This window comes from Lissotriton helveticus, chromosome 5_1 (genome assembly GCF_964261635.1).
Source record: "Lissotriton helveticus chromosome 5_1, aLisHel1.1, whole genome shotgun sequence".
Taxonomy (NCBI): Eukaryota; Metazoa; Chordata; class Amphibia; order Caudata; family Salamandridae; genus Lissotriton; species Lissotriton helveticus.
The window spans coordinates 31,069,190-31,089,016 of NC_136065.1; the positions used below are offsets into that span (position 1 = coordinate 31,069,190).

The 19,827-nt window shown below is 47.6% G+C and overlaps 1 pseudogene across 1 annotated transcript in view; it reads right to left on the reverse strand.

The window, feature by feature from the left end:
• The window catches only part of LOC144752364 (signaling threshold-regulating transmembrane adapter 1-like), a 110,487-nt pseudogene that overhangs the window by 67,106 nt on the left and 23,554 nt on the right, over positions 1-19,827 (reverse strand). The window contains exons 4-5 of the transcript XR_013594113.1: positions 15,897-15,952; positions 10,517-10,584 (exon numbers count right to left, since the gene is read on the reverse strand). The product of XR_013594113.1 is annotated as a signaling threshold-regulating transmembrane adapter 1-like (transcript). The remainder of the gene's footprint in view (positions 1-10,516; positions 10,585-15,896; positions 15,953-19,827) is intronic.

Below are 19,827 nucleotides of genomic sequence, written 5' to 3' on the forward strand. Positions count from 1 at the left end.
GCTTTGGATTGGCTACATCTAAAAGGTTAAACACCCCGTCTTTCCCGGAGTTGGAGGAATATGAGAATTGGAGTAATTTTACTCAATTGTCCATTAAAGATATACAGGCTCTGCTTCTTAATTCCTCCTTTAACATTTCCAGTATGAATCCCAAGGGTTGGCTGCTTTGGCACCGTAGTGCTGATTCTTGCCGAAAAAGATTTTTAAATATAACTGACGGTTTTAAGACTGTTAGATCAGATCCACGGTTTGATTTGAGTCATACTGTCACCTCTTACTCTGTGGGCAAGTTGTGTCAAGCTTGGCTGAAACATTCAACTTTACCTGCGGTTAAGTATCACCTTTCCAAATTGAATGCAGACGTGGATTTGAATGATTTCATTAAAGGCCCAGCTATTGGCAGGTCGAAAAGGTGGTTATATGGAGTTTACAATGAAATTTGGAAACTCTCACAGATTGAGGCTGCTTCACGCCTTAGGGCTATTGATCAGGCGAATCTTGAGAAAGTGCTTGCAGTGGTTGACAATAGCATTAATGTGCTTTCCTCTAGAATTTACACATTAGATAATATTGTGTCGTCTGTTGTTGATATTGTGCATGATGAAGTGTCAGTTTTATACCATGGTCAAAATCAATTACGGTCAATCATGCAGTTTGCATGGACACTTCAGACTCTGAAAATGGGTAAAGTTCCCTGGGGATACATGAACGTTTCCTCTTTATTTGCACCGTTTAATTTGACATACAAACAACGCTTGCTTTCAATGCGTGATGCTTCCTTTTCTATGCTACATATTGAAAGGTTGGAATCTTTACCTTTTTCTGTGGCAGAAGCCACTGCTGCTACGTGGCTTATCCACGGTTTAATAACGCTGCCTTTTGCTTTATATAAGTTTTCAAATTGTATGAAATATGTGCCAATAGGTCGTTTTGAACCCTTAGGTAGCGGTTTTCTTCATGAGGTCTGGTCACTCCCATACACATACAGATGTTTCAAGGATGAACAGGAGGTTTATCTAACAGGGGATGAGTGTACTGAGACGCCAGATCATTCTTTAATGTGCAGACACATACAGTTACACGGTTCATGTAACAAGGACCGACCGAATATGGCTTGCGTTTTACAGGGCACGCCAGTTCCTGCTATCATCCCCACGTTTAAATTGTTAGAGAATGGTAGTTATTTAATGCTCAATAATGAAAACTGTTGTGGGTTAATTAAAGGTATAGCTTTCATAGTAACAGTAAGTGAGCGAGTTATTTGCTGCAGAAATGTTCTTTATCCTCCCACACGTGAACATAGGGAGTCTTCCATTTGGCCACAGATACCGACCTTGGGAGCAGAATTCAGCGGCATGGCTAGAATAAGAGCTCTATTGTCCCAGAAAGAGGTGGCCTTGAGCTCGGCCCGTGAAACTTTCGTGCTTCACATTGCTAACACGCGTACGGAGGTTCAGGCTCTTTTAAATACTGATTTGCCTTTGCATTTCGGAGCCATGGTTCGTTCTATCTTTAACGCATCCTCCACAACGGGCCTAGCACATTTTTTTAAAGTTGTTAGCGGTGGTCTCGTGACTTCCTTTGAGAAGATTTTTGGAGTCATCCCTGCCTTCTTCCATTCTATTTTTTCATCCTTATTTGGAGGGTTCCCGTTTTTACTTGCATTAGCGGCTGGCGCTTTGGTGGTTTTCTGCCTTTTTAAATATGGATGCCCTTCCTGTGCAAGACCACGCTCAACTGCTACTGACGCGGTTTCGCAACCGCATGCTTGATTATTATGACACACTGCCGTTGGCGACTCTAAGCACGGCGTTTGGATTATCTTTTCGGTTCTCCTATTTCACCTGTGTCCAGCCTGTATTTCGCTGCCTGACCTGTGATTTCCTTTGGGCCATTGATTTGTGTCTCTGCGGACCGATATCTTCTGACGTCGATTTTGATCAACTGATGAGTCCTATCATTGCTCACGAGTTGGTTTGTTCTGACGAAAGGATTATGGCCTTGGCGGTGGCACATGGACTAATGGGTCCCTGGGATGTGTTGTCGGCAGCGCAAAATTTCTTGGAACGAAGTTTTCTTGAGAACCCACCGAGCTGTCCTCTGATGGTTATAGAGGATCCGGTGCTGGGAGATCACGTATGTTCCTTTCATCTTTTAAATTGGATGGCTGAACTGTTTTCGGATGAGGATAGTGACTTCCTCCTGGAGGCTGTTGCAGCTTACTTTTCATATACAGTCTTATCATAAACAATGCCTCGAATTGACATGCTGATTAATAGCATTTCCTTGATTTTATTGACTTTTGGTCAAGACATTTTATTTTTTGCTTGCCTATTGGCTTGAGCCACATTATAATTGTGGGCTATTTTTTAGCATTAGTTTTTATAATTGAATTTTTATTCATGCTCATTTATTGTTGGATTCTGCTCTCATGTGATGGCACTTCTGTTGTCTTATTTAGTCCGTTCTCGGATCATGGGGGGGTGTTATATAGCTCCTATATATCCTTATATCGTGTTAAGTTAGCATAGGTACATTTGAGATTTAAACGCCATTTTTCCTTTCTTGCAACTTCTGCACACGACCCTAATTGTTGACTTAGCTTTCAACCTAGTTGTTTGCCGTGGTGTATGTGAGAATAATATGTTATTGCTCTGATATCAGTTTTGTTTAATAAACCATGTCTGCACGGAGAGTGCTGAAGTTTCAGGAGCAACACGATATGGAATTGTTATGAGGTCTGACCTCCACGCCTTCATAGTCATAACACAAGTGCAGCCTTTGCCAACTTGGGCTTGAGGCGGGATTGATATTGCTTTGCACGAGAATTGTTAACACACTTGATGCGGTGCACATGCAGAGAGAGCTGGTGTATGCTGATGTGATTCCTTCATGCTAGGACACTAAGGTATGGGCCCGCCCTAAAACAACCCAAAGAGACCTTCTTAGCTAATAATATAATATATGTGTTAGGGAGGGTGAGATATAAGTGTTGTTAACTCTTATTCATTACAGCATGTTAACATGCTGTCACCATTCGCTTTTTATGTCTTAGTAACTATGCTGATAATTTTGATACTGATAATAAGTATACTTGTATTATCTAAGATACTGCGCCTGAGAAGACGGCATTAGTAAATAAACATTTCAAATGCACATGTGTCTTCTTTACTCCATGTTCTGGTTTGTAATGATAAATATAACGAAAGAGTGTTCATGAGTCCCACGTACCCTGAGGTACTGTAAGTTCATGTTCTGGTTTGTCTAAACATTGGGAGTTTGATATGTCCAATGAGACACTGTAGCTAGCTCGGTAAGGGGTGAGTTGGTTGCTAAGGTAAGTTTTGGGACACCCTAATTTGCCGAGGTTCCACTCCTCTGTGCACAGTTCTGTGTGAGTACAGAAACCCTGCAACAATAGCACACAATAACAGTTATAAATCCCATCCAGTAACTACTGGGAACAGGTAAGTTCCACCTACGCAACCCTAAACACCTTAGGAGAATGTCACGCAGGGGACTAGGACCTCCCTAGGACCACCTGTACTAAATACATTTAGGGGTATCAGCAAGAACACATTACACATGATGCATCAAAAACACATTCAGAGGTGTAGGGAAGGAAAAACACATGATGCATAAAAATACATTCAGTGGTGTAATGAAAGAAAACACATGATGCATAAACCTACACATTCAGCGGTGTTAAGAACAAAGCACATGATGTATCACAAACACATTCAGAGGTGCAGCGCTAGGAGACACATGACGCCTAAAACATTCAGAGGTGCAGCGCAGGGAAAGAAAGACACATGATGCATAAAAACATTCAGAGGTGCCCCAACACAACTCAATAGCGCAAAAACACATAGTAGGCAATTACCATCCTAAACATAGCAGGTAACCACATTGCGCAAAACTTACATAAGCCACCACCTGTGGCAGTCCCTAGGCCAACTGGCCTTGTTGGGGCTAAGACGCCTTGTGTCCAGAATGTCAGGGCGCGCTGCCAGGCAGCGCCAGTCAAAAGTAAAAGCCTAAACGTGGCAGCTGCCCACGAAGTGCTGGGCAGCTGTAAGCAATCACAAAAAGGCCTAAACGGTGCAGCTGCCCACTAATTGCTGGGCAGCTGAGAAGTCAAATCTGGGGCATGGGCTCTCAGTAGCCCTTGACATAAAACTGCGCCACACGGAGCCACACAGGCTCTGAACAAATATGCCCCCTGAGCCTAGCAGGCTCTGTAAACAACTGTGGGGGGTAGTTGGAGCCCCCTTCGGGGGCTCGACATCAAGGAAATGCCCCCACAGCCTATCTAGGCTCGCCAAACAAAAATGCGGGGGTCGTTGGAGTCCCTCTCGGGGGACTCAGCCTCAAGGAGATGGCCCAGGAGCCCTCTCCGGGCTCTACATACGTTGGGGCGGCCCACTGTCATCCGGGGCCGCCCTGGCTCTGTCTCCATTCGGCACCGCCAGCAACATCACGGAGCCCCCCCCAGCCCTCTCAACTCACCGGGCTATTCTCGGCGGGGCTCCTCTAGGCAGCGCGGGATTCTTCTCTTCTCCGCCGGCTGGTGGCCTGGACTCGCGGCAGGGGCGGGCACCGGCAATGTGCCCCGCGCCCCCACCGCACTGCTCCACCGTCTCTCGGGGCTCCCTCCAGACCACGGGAGCCCCGCCTCAGCCCGCGATGCTTCTTCTCCGCTTCTCCTCCGGGGCTCCCTCCGCACACGGGAGCCCCGCACCAGCCAGCACTTCTCCTCCAGGGCTCCACGCGTCCCTGGGCGGGGCCCCACTTCCGGGTCGCCACGGGCAGCGCGGCGGCCCTTCCTCGGCACTTGCAGGCGGGTGGACAGTATCCGAGGGGTGGGCTCCCTTGCGATTAAAAACACAAACGGGCATAAGCGGCGTGGGCAGCCGCGAAGTTACAAATAAAGCGCTCTCAAGCGCTATAGGACCATGAACAGCGCTCCAAGCGCTAGAAAGAAAAATAAAGCGCTCCTAAGGCAGCAGCACAGGGTGCTTAGGGGGACAAAGGTTCCACACTTCCCCCAGCGCTATAAGTCCAAAGAGGGAGCACATAGCCCCCAGCAGGAGATGACCCCTACAGCGAGAAGGGTCCAAAGAAGTCCTGGAACATCCAGATGGAGCACAGCAGCTCCAAGCCAGGCAATTCCTCCAGCGTCCAGGGATCCAGGGGCTGGGCAGAGCCCAGGGAGGCAATTCCTCCTGGCCCCAAGCAGCAGCACGCCCCTGGTTTGATTCAAGTGGAAACAAGAACATTTTGGAAGGGGACACAGCCCCTTCTTATACAGAGAAAAGTCTTTGAAGTCTTTGTGCAGGCAGTGTGAGAACCAGCTAGAACTTGTTATAAGGAAGTCCTTTCAGTATCAGTGACAGAGGTGACAGTCGCCCAGCGGGGAGGTGGAGCCAGCATTGTGGCAGGCAGGCACAGCCTCATTCACTCCCAGGTGCTATCTCCTCCCACTTCCCTGGCAGCAGATGCCCTCTTTCATCCACGGGCTGACTCAGACAACCTCCTGGGCTCCCCAGCCCCTGCCATCCTCAAACCAGACAGTCAATCCACAAGCAGGCCCAGGCACTCCTGGGCCAGGCTCACCAGCCAATCACACGCCAGCCACAGACTACACAAATATGCCAACTTCTAAAAGTGGCACTTCTAGACTAGACACACTCATGCCGCATACACCATTACGCAGCATTCAATCTCACGAGTTCGCACATATCAAACTCGGCCCTGCACTCCCCACACATCAGGAACTACCATGGGCATACATATTCCCTATTCATTCCTATGGGAGGGCAGGTCACTCACCACACATACACAGAGAGCTCACGCACTTTACACTGTACCACAGTGAAAAAGTGCGCAAAGGCCTAAAATCACCACCACCAGGTTCCAGAAACAGGCAAGGAAAAAGCAAAAAAAGTTTCGTGGTGAACCTGCCAAAAGGGCCAGGTCCAACAGGAACCAAAATCCGTTCATCTTGGAATAGACCAGACGGCACTTAAGATTACCACAAACGGTAGGGGCAGGAGTGTTATTTTAAAGAGTGTTACTCATGAATACGAGCAAATTACTCAATACACAGAACTGGGAAATGTGAAGTCATCTGAAAAGAGTAATGTGGTAACCAAAGGTCAGGCAAAAGATACAATGACAAACATAGGGACCATAAAAACAAAAGATCCCAAAAAGAACCGGGAAGGAAATCAAACAATAGAACTGGACGAGATCGAACCAGTACTGACCTTTATCCCGGAGTATGCAACAAAGGGAAGACAGGATATCCTCAATGGAGGAAATATTTTAAAATTAGTTAAGGAAATCCCGGAATTAAATGGAATAGTCTCACAAGACTTCGAAGCAGTAGAGTTCCAACAAAACAAAGCCAAGCCAAACATTGAAAACTCGGTTATTACCTGGTCATCAAGGGAGCTTGCAGTTAAAATCCTTGCCCACAAAGCAACATTCAAGAGCTGGGGAATAACCCTGCAGCAACACAAGCGCCCAAGATATCCCTACCCCCTTTACAATAGCTTAGTCCTTCTAAAGGATGAAGAACCGCAAAGCCCTAAGGTAAAAACGTGCCTACATGCAGCAGGTGCAACATCCCAGGGCAAAATAACAGGAACCAAAATCAACTCCAAAAACCAGACTTTTAAAAGCTGACCCCACTGTAGCAATTAGGACTGGTCATGGATCCCATCGGCGCTAAGCGAAAAGAGTTCCTAGAAAAGTAAAAAACGCCACAGTTAGAGAACAAACACAAGTCCCGCACACGGAAGAAATAAACCCGGGAACGATCAAAATATGCTCATGGAATGTGCACAGGTTTAGTAGTATGGAGCAGGACCACGAAACCCAATCTTTTTTTGGTGAACAAGATATAATACTCCTACAAGAGACCTGGAACTCGACTCATCTAGGAATTCCAGGCTTCACTGACTATCACATACTAGCAGAGAGGCTGTCAAAACACGGGTACCCGCGAGGCGGCCTAACAACCTTTGTGTCACAAAAATTTAACTGGGACCAAGAGGAATTGGATGTCGAGCTAAACTGGGTTCAGGCCACAAAAATTACAATAAAGCCTCAGTTCCAGCTTCTACTGTTAAATATTTACATACACCCAGACCGAAAAGTAAAAAATTAAAAAATGGGAATTCTAATCAAACTTATTAAAACCATACAAAAAAACAATAAATCAAGCTCGATGATAATATCGGGAGACTTCGACTGAACCTACTGAGCGCCGACAAGGGCAAACCCAACAGGGAGAAAAGAGTACCACATGGGTCAAAACAAGTTCCATGGGCCTAACAATCCTAAACAGCAAAAAATACGGCCACTCTTTGCCGGAACCTACCTACATGAGTGGAAAGGTTAAATCCACTATAGACTTCACAATTGTAAGTGCTAGTATAATAAATTCTATAGTGGATTTCTCAATAGTACAGCGTTTGGAAAGTGATCACTTTCCTCAAACCATACGGCTGATCATCGCAGTTACAAGAGCTGAAAAACTATGCTCGCTTCAGCAACAACCAGAAAAATTTAACCTCCGGAAAATAAAGTGGAGGGGAGGAGAAACAAAGAACATCCAGACCACAGCTAGTAACTTTGTGACTAAACTCGGGAGCTTCGAAAATGGAGACACCGTAAACAACTGGGAAAAGTTATTGGAGGACATAAAGGAAAAGCACTCGGTCCTGCCAGGGGTGAAAAGAGATGGAAAAGCAAAGTCGGCACCATAGTTTAACTCCAAACTAAAACTTAAAAAGAGAAAACTAGCCAGGGCATTAAAAACCCAACAAAGATTGGCCACACAGGGACACAACCTAAACAATAATGACATTGGAAGCATGAGACAAAAATACCGGAAAAAGCTATGGATGGCGAAGATACAATATAAAGAATCGATCTGGGAAAAACTACTGTTTACAAGCAAAAAATCAATCTCCCAAGACTTTTGGGCCATCATTAATGAACTAAACTCAGGCGCAGTACTGCAACAGGACCCCGGAATCAGTGACAGGGCTTGGGGGGATTATGTGAAGAACCTCTATCTAAAAAAGGAACTATATAGATACGAAAATAATCGAGGTCCATCAACTAACACTGAACATGACAATCTAAAAGTCACATGTGCTAGTGAAAGAATGCACGATAATGCTAACCTTGAAAAAAACGTTTTTCACCAAGACGTTCTGACTACCCGCGCCCATTTAAAAATGCTAATTCATAAACTAAAAGCAGAGGGGGCTCCTGGACCAAACGGTCTTCCAACTGCAGTATTTAAAACCAATGAAGACTTTTGGGCCGAACACTTAACAGTGTTATTCAACCACATTTTTATAAAGGGAAACATACCTGCTTCATGGAAAGGAAACATCTTTCACCCAATCTACCAGAAAGGGGATCGAAAACATCCAGGGAACTACCCTTAATCGACGTCGAAGCCAAGCTTTATGCTTCGTGCCTATCGGAAGAGCTGCAGGACTGGGTAAAATCCATCAACATAATCCCTAGGTTCCAAATTGGTTTAAGACAAGGGATGGGGACAATTACAAATTTGACCACCTTGGGCCTACCAATGGAGAACGCCAAAAAAAAGAACCAACGACTATATGGGTGCTTTGTCGATAAAAAAACAGCTTTCGACCACGTAAGTAGGCCAAGAATCTGGAGTAATTTAAGAAAATGGGGGCTGCCAGACAATTTAATAAACGCAATAAACAGCCTGTACAGCGACACATGGGCAAAGGTAAAACAAGGGAAGGGGACCAGCCTAACAATAAAAATCGAGACTCATGACGGCTTAAAACAAGGCTGGGTCCTATCCCCCAGCCTTTTAAACTTATACCGAGCAGACATTGGACGCAATCTAGAAATAATCGAGAGTCATGCCCCGAAACTTGGCAACGTTCCAGTTCCAATTTTGCAGTATGCAGATGACATAGTACTACTAAGCAAAACACCAAAAGGTCTCCAACGCTTGGTAAATATGTTATCGTCCTACTTAGCACAAGAAAATCTGGAGCTGAATAAAGAAAAAACAAAAGCGCTTCGGCTAGTGGAGGGGAAGAAATTGAACTTCAAATAGTCAATTAACAACTCAGTACTAGAAGAACAGGACTCATACAAGTATCTGGGGATGACCCTTGAGCAAGGGAATACAAAAAAGAAGTACACTCTGGCACTAAAAGGAACGGCGCAAGCCCTAATCTACGTGTACAGGCAACTGCAACAATAAATGACCGGCCCAAATTATACCCACTTATTAAAAGTAATGGCCTCACAAATTATACCTACTTTGTCATATGGGTTAACTACGTGGCTAGGAGGGGAATCAATAATTTTAAATAACCTACAAAATACAATCTACAAAGTAGTGTTTAATCTGCCGCACTCAGCCGCGCCCGCCCAAGTCCGCCTCGAATTTGGTTTACAGAACCAAAAATTCCGGTCAATGTCCAAGTTTGCAAAACTATGTCATAAAATTCGTTCTGCCACAAGCGAGTCAATGGATAACATCTGCTGGAAGGAAATACATTATCAGGAAAACCAGCTTAACATCACCCTATGGGGAAGTTACCTTAGCCCCAGTTTGACCACATTGGACCTACAAGAAGAATGGAAAAAAAAACAGATCAAGTGCACTTCTGTAAAGTAGCCAACATGTCATCAAAAAGGATTTCCTTGCTAGAAGACAAAATAACTCGAAACTGCGCCACGCCTGGACAGTAGTCACCCACCAAAAACCACAGGGATACTTAGCCTCACATTATAGTCAACACTTAAAAAAAGCTTTGATAGCTTATCGAATGGGCATGCACTACTCAAAGGATTTAAGGCCCTCTTGGAAATACCAAGTCGAAAGTTCCAACTGTAGACTGTGTGGATACCAGAAAGAAACTTTGCTGCATCTGCTATGCGCATGTCCAGCTTTACTAGCTCTAAGAAGAAGGCACCTACGGGCCATCTTTATTACATTAAAGATCCGCCCCTGCCGGCAAGCAGTGACAAGCTGGCTAGGAGGCACATCATCCATCTTGGCTTGTCGGGGAGTCAAATTCATGACCAAGGTAACAAAACTGATACAAGAAATTTAACTGATAAAGGCATCTAATGCCCAGCATAAATAGTGGCCCAAGGAAGGAAGTTCGCGACGGCAGAAAGAACAATACTGAAAACTTTGCTAATGAATTTAACAATGTGTTTTAATGGAAGAAATATGACCAGTGTTGTCCCTATCTGGGACAGAACACCATTGCTTTAATATTTGTGATTTTTTTTATCTTGTTCGAATATTGTAACGATTTTAATTAATCAAACAATAAATGAAAATTGAAATTGAATTATAGTTACCTGAGATAATTATAACTGGTTCCCACTCACAAAAATGGAGCACCCACTGAGTGAGTGCAGAGAGTAAATCTGAAATATCGTACTAATGAGTAACCTCAAATCCCATATAAGGATCAGTAGTGCTTACCTGGGGCTTCGGGGCGCGCTGAGCTGAGGGTTCCGGCTTGCCCACCATTTCGCCGGCCACAAGAGCTTCTGTTGGCAAAGGACTTACAAAAGGACTGTTAATGTGAGTGGGAGCAGTGACCCCCAACATTTCACTGGGCATCCAGACACGGTTTTTGCCATGGAAAGAAGCGCCTAGCTGAGGGGGAGCCTGGAGCATTGCAGCGCTAGAGTGGGAACATAAATCAGACCCGAGAATGCTCTAATGTCACCCCAAAGGGGCACGAGGGTGGAGGGGTTCTCCAGATCGCTTATTGTTTTTAAGTGGGGTCACATGATTAATTTAAGAGCACAGCTTTCCAAACATTGGGGATAAGCATGAGGTGTACATGACAGATTCACAGAAGCAGCAAACAATGCATGTACCTGCTAAATCCCTCGGGTCTATGTTTCCTCCTCTGTGGGATGAGGGACCCTCAAACTTACACCCTCACGCCCACCAGGGGGTGCCCAGTGCCCGTTTGGTCAGCCTAGTCCTGGTACAATGGGGAGGAGATGGCTCAGTGGGTCAGAGGGGCAAAGACCTGCACCAGTGTCACTCACACCACAAGGAGGCGCCATTGTAAAGGAAGGGCAGTAGAAAGAGAAGAGGGCTGCAGCAAAGAGAGAAAAGAATAGGAGCCAAGGTCACCAGTGCAGGAGGAGGGCTAACACAAATACACTGTAACATGTGACCTAGCAAGCATGATACAATGTAAAATGTGTCCTAGCAAGCTTCATAAATTGTAACTTGTAATCTTGCCAGCTTTATACATTGTAACCATGTAATCTAGCAAGCTTTATACACTGTAACATGTGTCCTAGCAAGCTTGATACAATGTAACATGTGAGCTAGCAAGCTTGAAACATGGTAACATGTGTCCTAGCAAGATTGATACATTGTACTGTGTGTCCCAGCAAGCTTGATACAGTGTAACGTGTCCTAGCAAGATTGATACAGTGTAACATGGGTCCTAGCAAGATTATTACACTGTAACAAGTGTCCTAGCAAGATTTGCACACTGTAACATGAGTCCTAGCAAGATTTGCACACTGTAACATGTGTCCTAGCAAGATTGGTACACTGTAACATGTGTTCTAGCAAGATTGGTACACTGTAACATGTGTCCTAGCAAGATTTGCACACTGTAACATGTGTCCTAGCAAGATTTGCACACTGTAACATGGGTCCTAGCAGAATTGATACACTGTAACAAGTGTCCTAGCAAGATTGGTACACTGTAACATGTGTCCTAGCAAGATTTGCACACTGTAACATGTGTCCTAGCAACATTGGTACACTGTAACATGTGTTCTAGCAAGCTTGATAAACTGTAACATGTGTCCTAGCAAACTTGATACACGTTAACATGTGCCCTAGCAAGATTGATACACTGTAACATGTGTCCCAGCAAACTTAATACACTGTAACATGTGTCCTAGCAAGCTTGATACATTGGACCGTGTGTCCTTGCACGTTTGATACATTGTAACTGGCAATCTTGCCAGTTGTATACATTGCAACATGTAATCTAACAAACTTGGTACATTGTAACATGTAATCTAGCAAGCTTGATACACTGTAACATGTAATCTAGCAAGCTTGGTACATTGTAACATGTAATCTAACAAGCTTGGTACACTGTAACATGTAATCTAGCATGCTTGTTACACTGTAACATGTAATCTAGCAAGCTTGGTACATTGTAACGTAATTTAGCAAGCTTGGTACACTGTAACATGTAATCTAGCATGCTTGTTACACTGTAACATGTAATCTAACAAGCTTGGTACACTGTAACATGTAATCTAGCATGCTTGTTACACTGTAACATGTAATTTAGCAAGCTTGGTACACTGTAACATGTAATTATCAAGCTTGATACACTGGAACTTGTAATCTAGCAAACTTGGTACATTGTAACATGTAATCTAGCAAGCTTGTTACACTGTAACATGTAATCTAGCAAGCTTGGTACATTGTAACGTAATTTAGCAAGCTTGGTACACTGTAACATGTAATTACCGAGCTTGATACACTGTAACATGTAATCTAGCAATCTTGATACATTGTAATTTGTAATCTAGCACGCATCATACATTGTAACTTGGATATACAGTACGAGGAACAGAAGCCTCCGCTGTACATGGATGATGGAAGCATGCCTGCAACCCACGTGCAGTGATACTAGGTGGGGGTCTTGTATGTCTCATGAATGGAATTCTTGGACGGGTGCGGATCTGGGTCCAAGCATGATCCTAGCAGGTAAGCAGAGAGACGTCGGCACATTGATGCACAAACTCATGGCTGGCCTGGTGACCGCGGCCACTAAGATGGGTGAATGACCCTATAGATCTGACAGGGGGGCAGTGGGGCCAGTATGGATCATATGTATCTGTGATAAAGTGACCTCTAATGTGGTGAGGGGGTGCAGGAAGAAAGGAGCTTCCGAAGGGGGGGCTCAGATAACGGAAGCCCCGCCTACCCATCTCCAGTCATGGGAAATGGAAAACCGCTGCCCAGAGTATGAAGAGATAAAATGCATATCTAGTGACCTTTATCAAATAATGACCATCGACAAATTCCTTGTTTGTAGTCACAAGTGACGAACAAGGTGTTCAACAAAAGTCAATAATGAAACAAAGCACATTGCAAGGGAAACACTGCTCTTTTTGAGAAGACAGGACCCTGCTAGCAAGGAGTCTGACCTTGGAGGCCTTATGCAGTGATGGCCACGGCTGGAGCAACAGCTGCCCCAGACACTGCCAGTGTGGAGTCTGGCCATGAAGGCCTTATGCAGTAATATCCAGGATTGGAGGGACAGCTGGCCCCAGACCCTGCCATTGAGGAGGCTGGCCTTGAAGGCCTTATGCAATAATCTCCAGGGCTGGAGGGACAGCTGGTCCCAGACACTGCCAGTGTGGAGTCTGACCATGAAGGCCTTATGCAGTAATCTCCAGATCTGGATGGACAGCTGGCCCCGGACACTGCCAGTGTGGAGTCTGACCATGAAGGCCTTATGCAGTAATCTCCAGGGCTGGATGGACAGCTGGCCCCAGACACTGCCAGTGAGGAGTCTGCCTTGAAGGCCTTATGCAGTGATCTCCAGGGCTGGATGGACATCTGGCTCCAGACCCTGCCATTGAGGAGGCCGGCCTTGAAGGCCTTATGCAGTAATCTCCAGGGCTGGAGCGACAGCTGGCCCCAGACCCTGCCATTGAGGAGTCTGGCCTTGAAGGCCTTATGCAGTAATCTCCAGGGCTGAATGGACAGCTGGCCCCAGACTCTGTCATTGAGGAGGCTGGCCTTGAAGGCCTTATGCAGTAATATCCAGGGCTGGAGGGACAGCTGACCCCAGACCTTGCCAGTGAGGAGTCTGCCTTGAAGGCCTTATGCAGTAGTCTCCAGGGCTGGAGGGACAGCTGGCCGCAGACCCTGCCATTGAGGAGGCCGGCCTTGAAAGCCTTATGCAGTAATCTCCATGGCTGGAGGGACAGCTGGCCCCAGACCCTGCTAGTGAGGAGTCTGCCTTGAAGGCCTTATGCAGTAATCTCCAGGGCTGGAGGGACAGCTGGCCCCAGACCCTGCCATTGAGGAGTCTGGCCTTGAAGGCCTTATGCAGTAATCTCCAGGGCTGGATGGACAGCTGGCCCCAGACCCTGCCAGTGAGGAGTCTGCCTTGAAGGCCTTATGCAGTAATATCCAGGATTGGAGGGACAGCTGGCCCCAGACCCTGCCATTGAGGATGCTGGCCTTGAAGGCCTTATGCAGTATTCTCCAGGGCTGGAGGGACAGCTGGCCCCAGACCCTGCCATTGAGGAGGCTGGCCTTGAAGGCCTTATGCAGTAATCTCCAGAGCTGGAGGGACAGCTTTCCCCAGACCCTGCCATTGAGGAGTCTGGCCTTGAAGGCCTTATGCAGTAATCTCCAGGGTTGGAGGGACAGCTGGCCCCAGACCCTGCCATTGAGGAGTCTGCCTTGAAGGCCTTATGCAGTAATCTCCAGGGTTGGAGGGACAGCTGGCCCCAGACCCTGCCAGTGAGAAGTCTGCCTTGAAGGCCTTATGCAGTAATATCCAGGATTGGAGGGACAGCTGGCCCCAGACCCTGCCATTGAGGAGGCTGGCCTTGAAGTCCTTATGCAGTAATCTCCAGGGCTGGAGGGACAGCTGCCCCCAGATCCTGCCATTGAGGAGGCTGGCCTTGAAGGCCTTATGCAGTAATCTCCAGGGTTGGAGGGACAGCTGGCCCCAGACCCTGCCATTGAGGAGGCTGGCCTTGAAGTCCTTATGCAGTAATCTCCAGGGCAGGATGGACAGCTGGCCCCAGATCCTGCCATTGAGGAGGCCGGCCTTGAAGGCCTTATGCAGTATTCTCCAGGGCTGGAGTGACAGCTGGCCCCAGGCCCTGCCAGTGAGGAGTCTGGCCATGGAGGCCTTATGCAGTAATCTCCAGGGCTGGAGGGACAGCTGGCCCCAGACCCTGCCAGTGAGGAGTCTGGCCATAGAGGCCTTATGCAGTAATTCCAGGGCTGGAGGGACAGCTGGCCCCAGACCCTGCCAGTGAGGAGTCTGGCCATGGATGCCTTATGCAGTAATCTCCAGGGCTGGATGAACAGCTGGCCTCAGACCCTGCCAGTGAGGAGTCTGGCCATGGATGCCTTATGCAGTAAACTCCAGGGCAGGAGGAACACCTGGCCTCAGACCCTGCCAGTGAGGAGTCTGGCCATGGGTGCCTTATGCAGTAATCTCCAGGGCTGGAGGAACAGCTGGCCACAGACCTTGCCAGGGCTGACTGTACTGATGGCCAACAGGGTCGCTTTGAGCTGCTGTATCATTGATTTAAAAAACAAAATAACATCACATTTCATTAACCTGTCCCATCCCCCTCCCCACCCCCTAAATAAGGAGAGAGAGGCGAGTCACACCGTGTGCAAATAAATATAACTCCATACATGACATCCAAAGCACAAACAATCTTGTCTGTAACATGGGCACCCTTGTAGTATTAGGGGAGGGTGCGTTTGTGGACGCTGGGCAGCCTCCAGTAAGAGCTGGTGCCAGGCCTTAGCTGGGTGCCCAGCTCTGACTGTCCAGATCAATGCATTTTAACCCATTCCGTGCTTGCGTCCGCTGTTGCTGCGCACAACCGTTGGCCGACGCAGCCCCGCCCACCCTTTAGAACGCCCACACCGCGGCGGAATGTCCGCCACGGTTAACTGGTTAAAAGGTACAATTTGAAACAGCATGTAAATATCCCATGCATGCATCCAGGAAGGACACATTGGCAACAGATCTGGTCTCGCGCTTTGAACTTCTTGTTGTGAGAGTTAGTAGACACGAGCCTAGGCTACCAGTGCTCACCTTCCTGTAGAAAGCGGAGGTTGCTGTACAGTGGGGCCTCCTCGGATGACGTCACGCTGAAAGAGAAAGGAACAGAGTGGATTAGACTCATAAATCATTCAGGGCGCGGACCAGACGCCAGAGGGTGCTAGAGAGCTGCACGAGTTGTCGGCTAGATTTCAGCACAACAAAAGGAGCAGAAACAGTAGTCCACTCAAACATGTATTTAAGAAGTTGGCATTCTGAGCACCGGGGCTTGTGGCCGGAACCCTCTGAACAGGCAAGAGGGCGGACGTTCTTCACCATAAAGAAACTTTTGTTAAAAAGCATTTTCATGATAGATTTCAAATCTATTTGTTTTTAAGTTAATTGGCCAAAATCACCATTACCAATTAAAATATTAGAAAAAAGGCACAACCATGAACGCACACACACACACACATATATGCAAACGCAGGCCCAGATGTATGAAGGACCTGCGCTGTCCTTGCATGACACATGGAGCTCCTCTGTGCCCCCTTGGTAACTTTGTAAAGAAATGCAACGCAACACAGTGGCTTGCGCTGCGTTACATTTCTTTGGAGTAGGGATCTGTGCTCTGTGTTGGAGTGGGGTTCGCTAGTGCTGGAGGTGGAGAGTCAGAGGGAGCTCTTGTGCGTGATGGCGAGTCCTCCTCCTGGGCTGTGGGGGCGGTCCTTTCTCTGGATCTTGTATCCGTCAGGGGTGGAGGTGGCATTGGTCCATGTTTCAGTAAAGAAGGTGAGGCCTGGCGAGAGGGTGTTGAGCAGGTCCCAGATCTCTAAGGTGTGTCTGTGTAGGGAGCGCATGTTAAGGAGGATGCACGTCAGGGCTTCGGTGGTACGAGCGTCCAGCGTGGGTAGAGTGGCCGTGAAGGGGCTGTAGATGGTGAAGGATTGGCGGCAGTGTCAGCAGGAGAACGGGCCATGGGTGATGTTTGCCGCCGCTCTCCGGCAGCTGTCGTTCCTTCTAGGGTTGAGTTCGAGGAGATCAGCGGAGTTGTAGTGGTGGGTGGTTGTAGATCCAGGGTTCCTGGCGCTGGCCGCAGACGGGCACGGACAGGCTTGCCTTTGGATTGCTTTCGGCCGCCATTAAGCAGGGGAGAAGGGAAGAAAGCATGGAAACCGGCGGGGGGAGGGGCCGCAGGGGCAGGAGCGGTGGGAAGGCGCATGGAGGGCAATCGGCCCGGAGACAGAGATGGCTAAGTAGCACAGAGGACACAGGTACAATTACTAGCAAAATTAAAGGCACAAAGACAAACACGGGCACAGAGACAGAAAAAGAGAAGTATAGCACAAAGGTAGACATGGGCAAAGAGACAGAAAGACAGAAAATAGCACGGAGGCAGACACAGACAGAGTGGCCAGCAGAAGAGCAAGGCTCTCCCACTCAACCACCAGGCATGAGGCGCAGGCAGGAGGCTGCTGGTGGAGGAGGGCCTCGAACACCTACCTGTGCGAAGTGATCACATTGCCCGGTGCAGTGGCACTTAAGAGCGGAGCTACGGGGGAGAGCAGGTCCCTGACCAGGAGGTCAGAGGTCTTGCGTAAGCTAAGTTGGACTTCCATGTTCTTCGTCCATGCCCTCCACATGGTCTTGGTTGGAACCTTAGGTAGGCTCTAACCAGAGCACTCTATAATCTAATCAAGGATTTCCTGAGGTTTTAAAAAAGCAACAGAACTATCATGAGGCATTAGATTATTGAAGCACCTGCTTTTAGTCTCCTCAGCGCGTGCCTGTGAGCATTATTCAAACTCTGCCATCCAATCCATGAAGCCAGTCGGGCCATGATCCAGCAATCTCGGCAAACCTTGTATCATCCACACTCTGACTAAGTCCCACAGATCTGGTACAACTACAGACACTACAACAGTCAAAGGCATGCACACGCGTTTGAGGGATGCCATTCTCCAAACTGCAGGAACGTTACCTGGAATATCCCCGCATCACACCACAACTTAGGCCACAGCACTGGCTCCTGATACACAACCACACCCACCTTAAACTCGTCACCAACACCTTCAAAGCACTCAACAACTCTGGCCCTGCCTACCTGTGCAGTTGTATTCACTTCCACCAACCTTCCAGACACCTCTGCTCTGCCGGCCTCTCACGAACACAGACCCCGCACATACACTAAAGCAGAGCGGGGAGGCCCCACAGTCTCGCACCTGGCCCGTAAGGCCTGAAGTGACACAGCAGAGCCTCCTCCTCGCTTCTTGAGACCTCCCGCAACACATCAGAGTCTCCTCCTCTCTTCTTGAAATCTCCCTCAACACATCAAGGCCTCCTCCTCGCTTCTCGAGACCTCCCTCAACACACCAGAGCCTCCTCCTCGCTTCTTGAGACCTCCCTCAACACACCAGAGCCTCCTCCTCGCTTCTTGAGACCTTTCTCAAGACATCAGAGCCTCCTCCTCACTTCTTGAGACCTCCCTCAACACACCAGAGCCTCCGCCTCACTTCTTGAGACCTCCCACTGCACATCACAAAATCCTCCTCGCTTCTTGAGACCGCCCTCTACACACCAGAGCCTCCTCCTCACTTCTTGAGACCTCCGTCAACACATCAGAGCCTCCTCCTCGCTCCTTGAGACCGCCCATTGTACATCCGAGCCTCCTCTTCGCTTCTTGAGACCTCCCTCAACACACCATAGCCTCCTCCTCTCTTCTTGACTTTCATAAAAAGCAGAAGACCAGTTGCTTCTAGAAAGCCCCCAGGGCTGACCTCACACACCTTCCATAGTGCGCTTGGACACCCTCACAGATGATTAATACACTATAAAAGCATAATAACAGAAACAGAATAACAGAAAATAAGCATCCGCAAAGCCAATAGGTCTAGTATCTTTTATGTGTTGTAATGGGCATCTACAGATGTGTCATATGTGGATAATGTGGATATTTGAAAGTGCTGATAAATTTGGCCTCCAGAATCCAAATAAACAACCTCAAATTGAAAACAGAGCTAACAACTGGGCTTTTTAGGAAACCAGTCAGTCAGAAAGCTGATTGCGGACTATCCCTCTTCCATCCATCAAGGACTGACCAATCGAGCAAACATAGAACAGAGAAACAGGCCCAACACAACAGTCCCCAGGACTCTAGAGCTACACACCATCCGAAATGGTTGCCACTTAATGCAATTAATGAGTTGAACTCAAAGCAACAATGCAGGGCCTGGCCTTAAAATGGACTATGAGCAAGAATTAGTGAAGGAAAGAATGAGTGCACATGGAACTTTACAAAATTAGCAGTTTTCCAACTTACAGAGGGAGAAGTCTACTGACTACCAACTCACTTAACCCCTTGCATGCGCATAACGGCAGGGAGCTGTCACGCGTCACAGTGGGCGTGGGCGTGTGCGGAGGACAGACCCCGGCCGTCCGAAACCCGCCCACTCATTAAAACGGAGCACTGCGGCGGAATTTTTGCCGTGGTCAAGTGGTTAAAGTAAATACTGACAAGACTGAGGTACTAGCTATCACCAGAGGTGGCAACCCCTCGGCCAATTCCTTTTGGCCACAAGAGCTAGGTTCCACTCCACTACCGGTGCCGATTGTGAAAAGCTTAGGCATCAAGTTGGACACCAAGCTAACGCTGAATAACCACGTACCCGCTGTGGTAGGGAATTGTGTGAGCCTTATGAGGCAACTTCGGAAACTTGTACCCCTTCTGTCTTTCTCCACTATACGCACCATGATGTTGGCACTATTTGTGTCATGACTGGATTACGGCAATGCGCTTTATATTGGACGACCTGACAAATTGTCAGGGAAGCTTCAAGAGGTCATGAACGATGCAGCGAGACTGATTTTCAAGCTCCCTAGAAGATCACATCAACACCATTGCTGCAACTACACTGGCTCCCAATTAAGCAGAGGGACGGTTTAAGGGTCTGTGTATTGCACACAAAGCCCTGCACGGGACGGCACC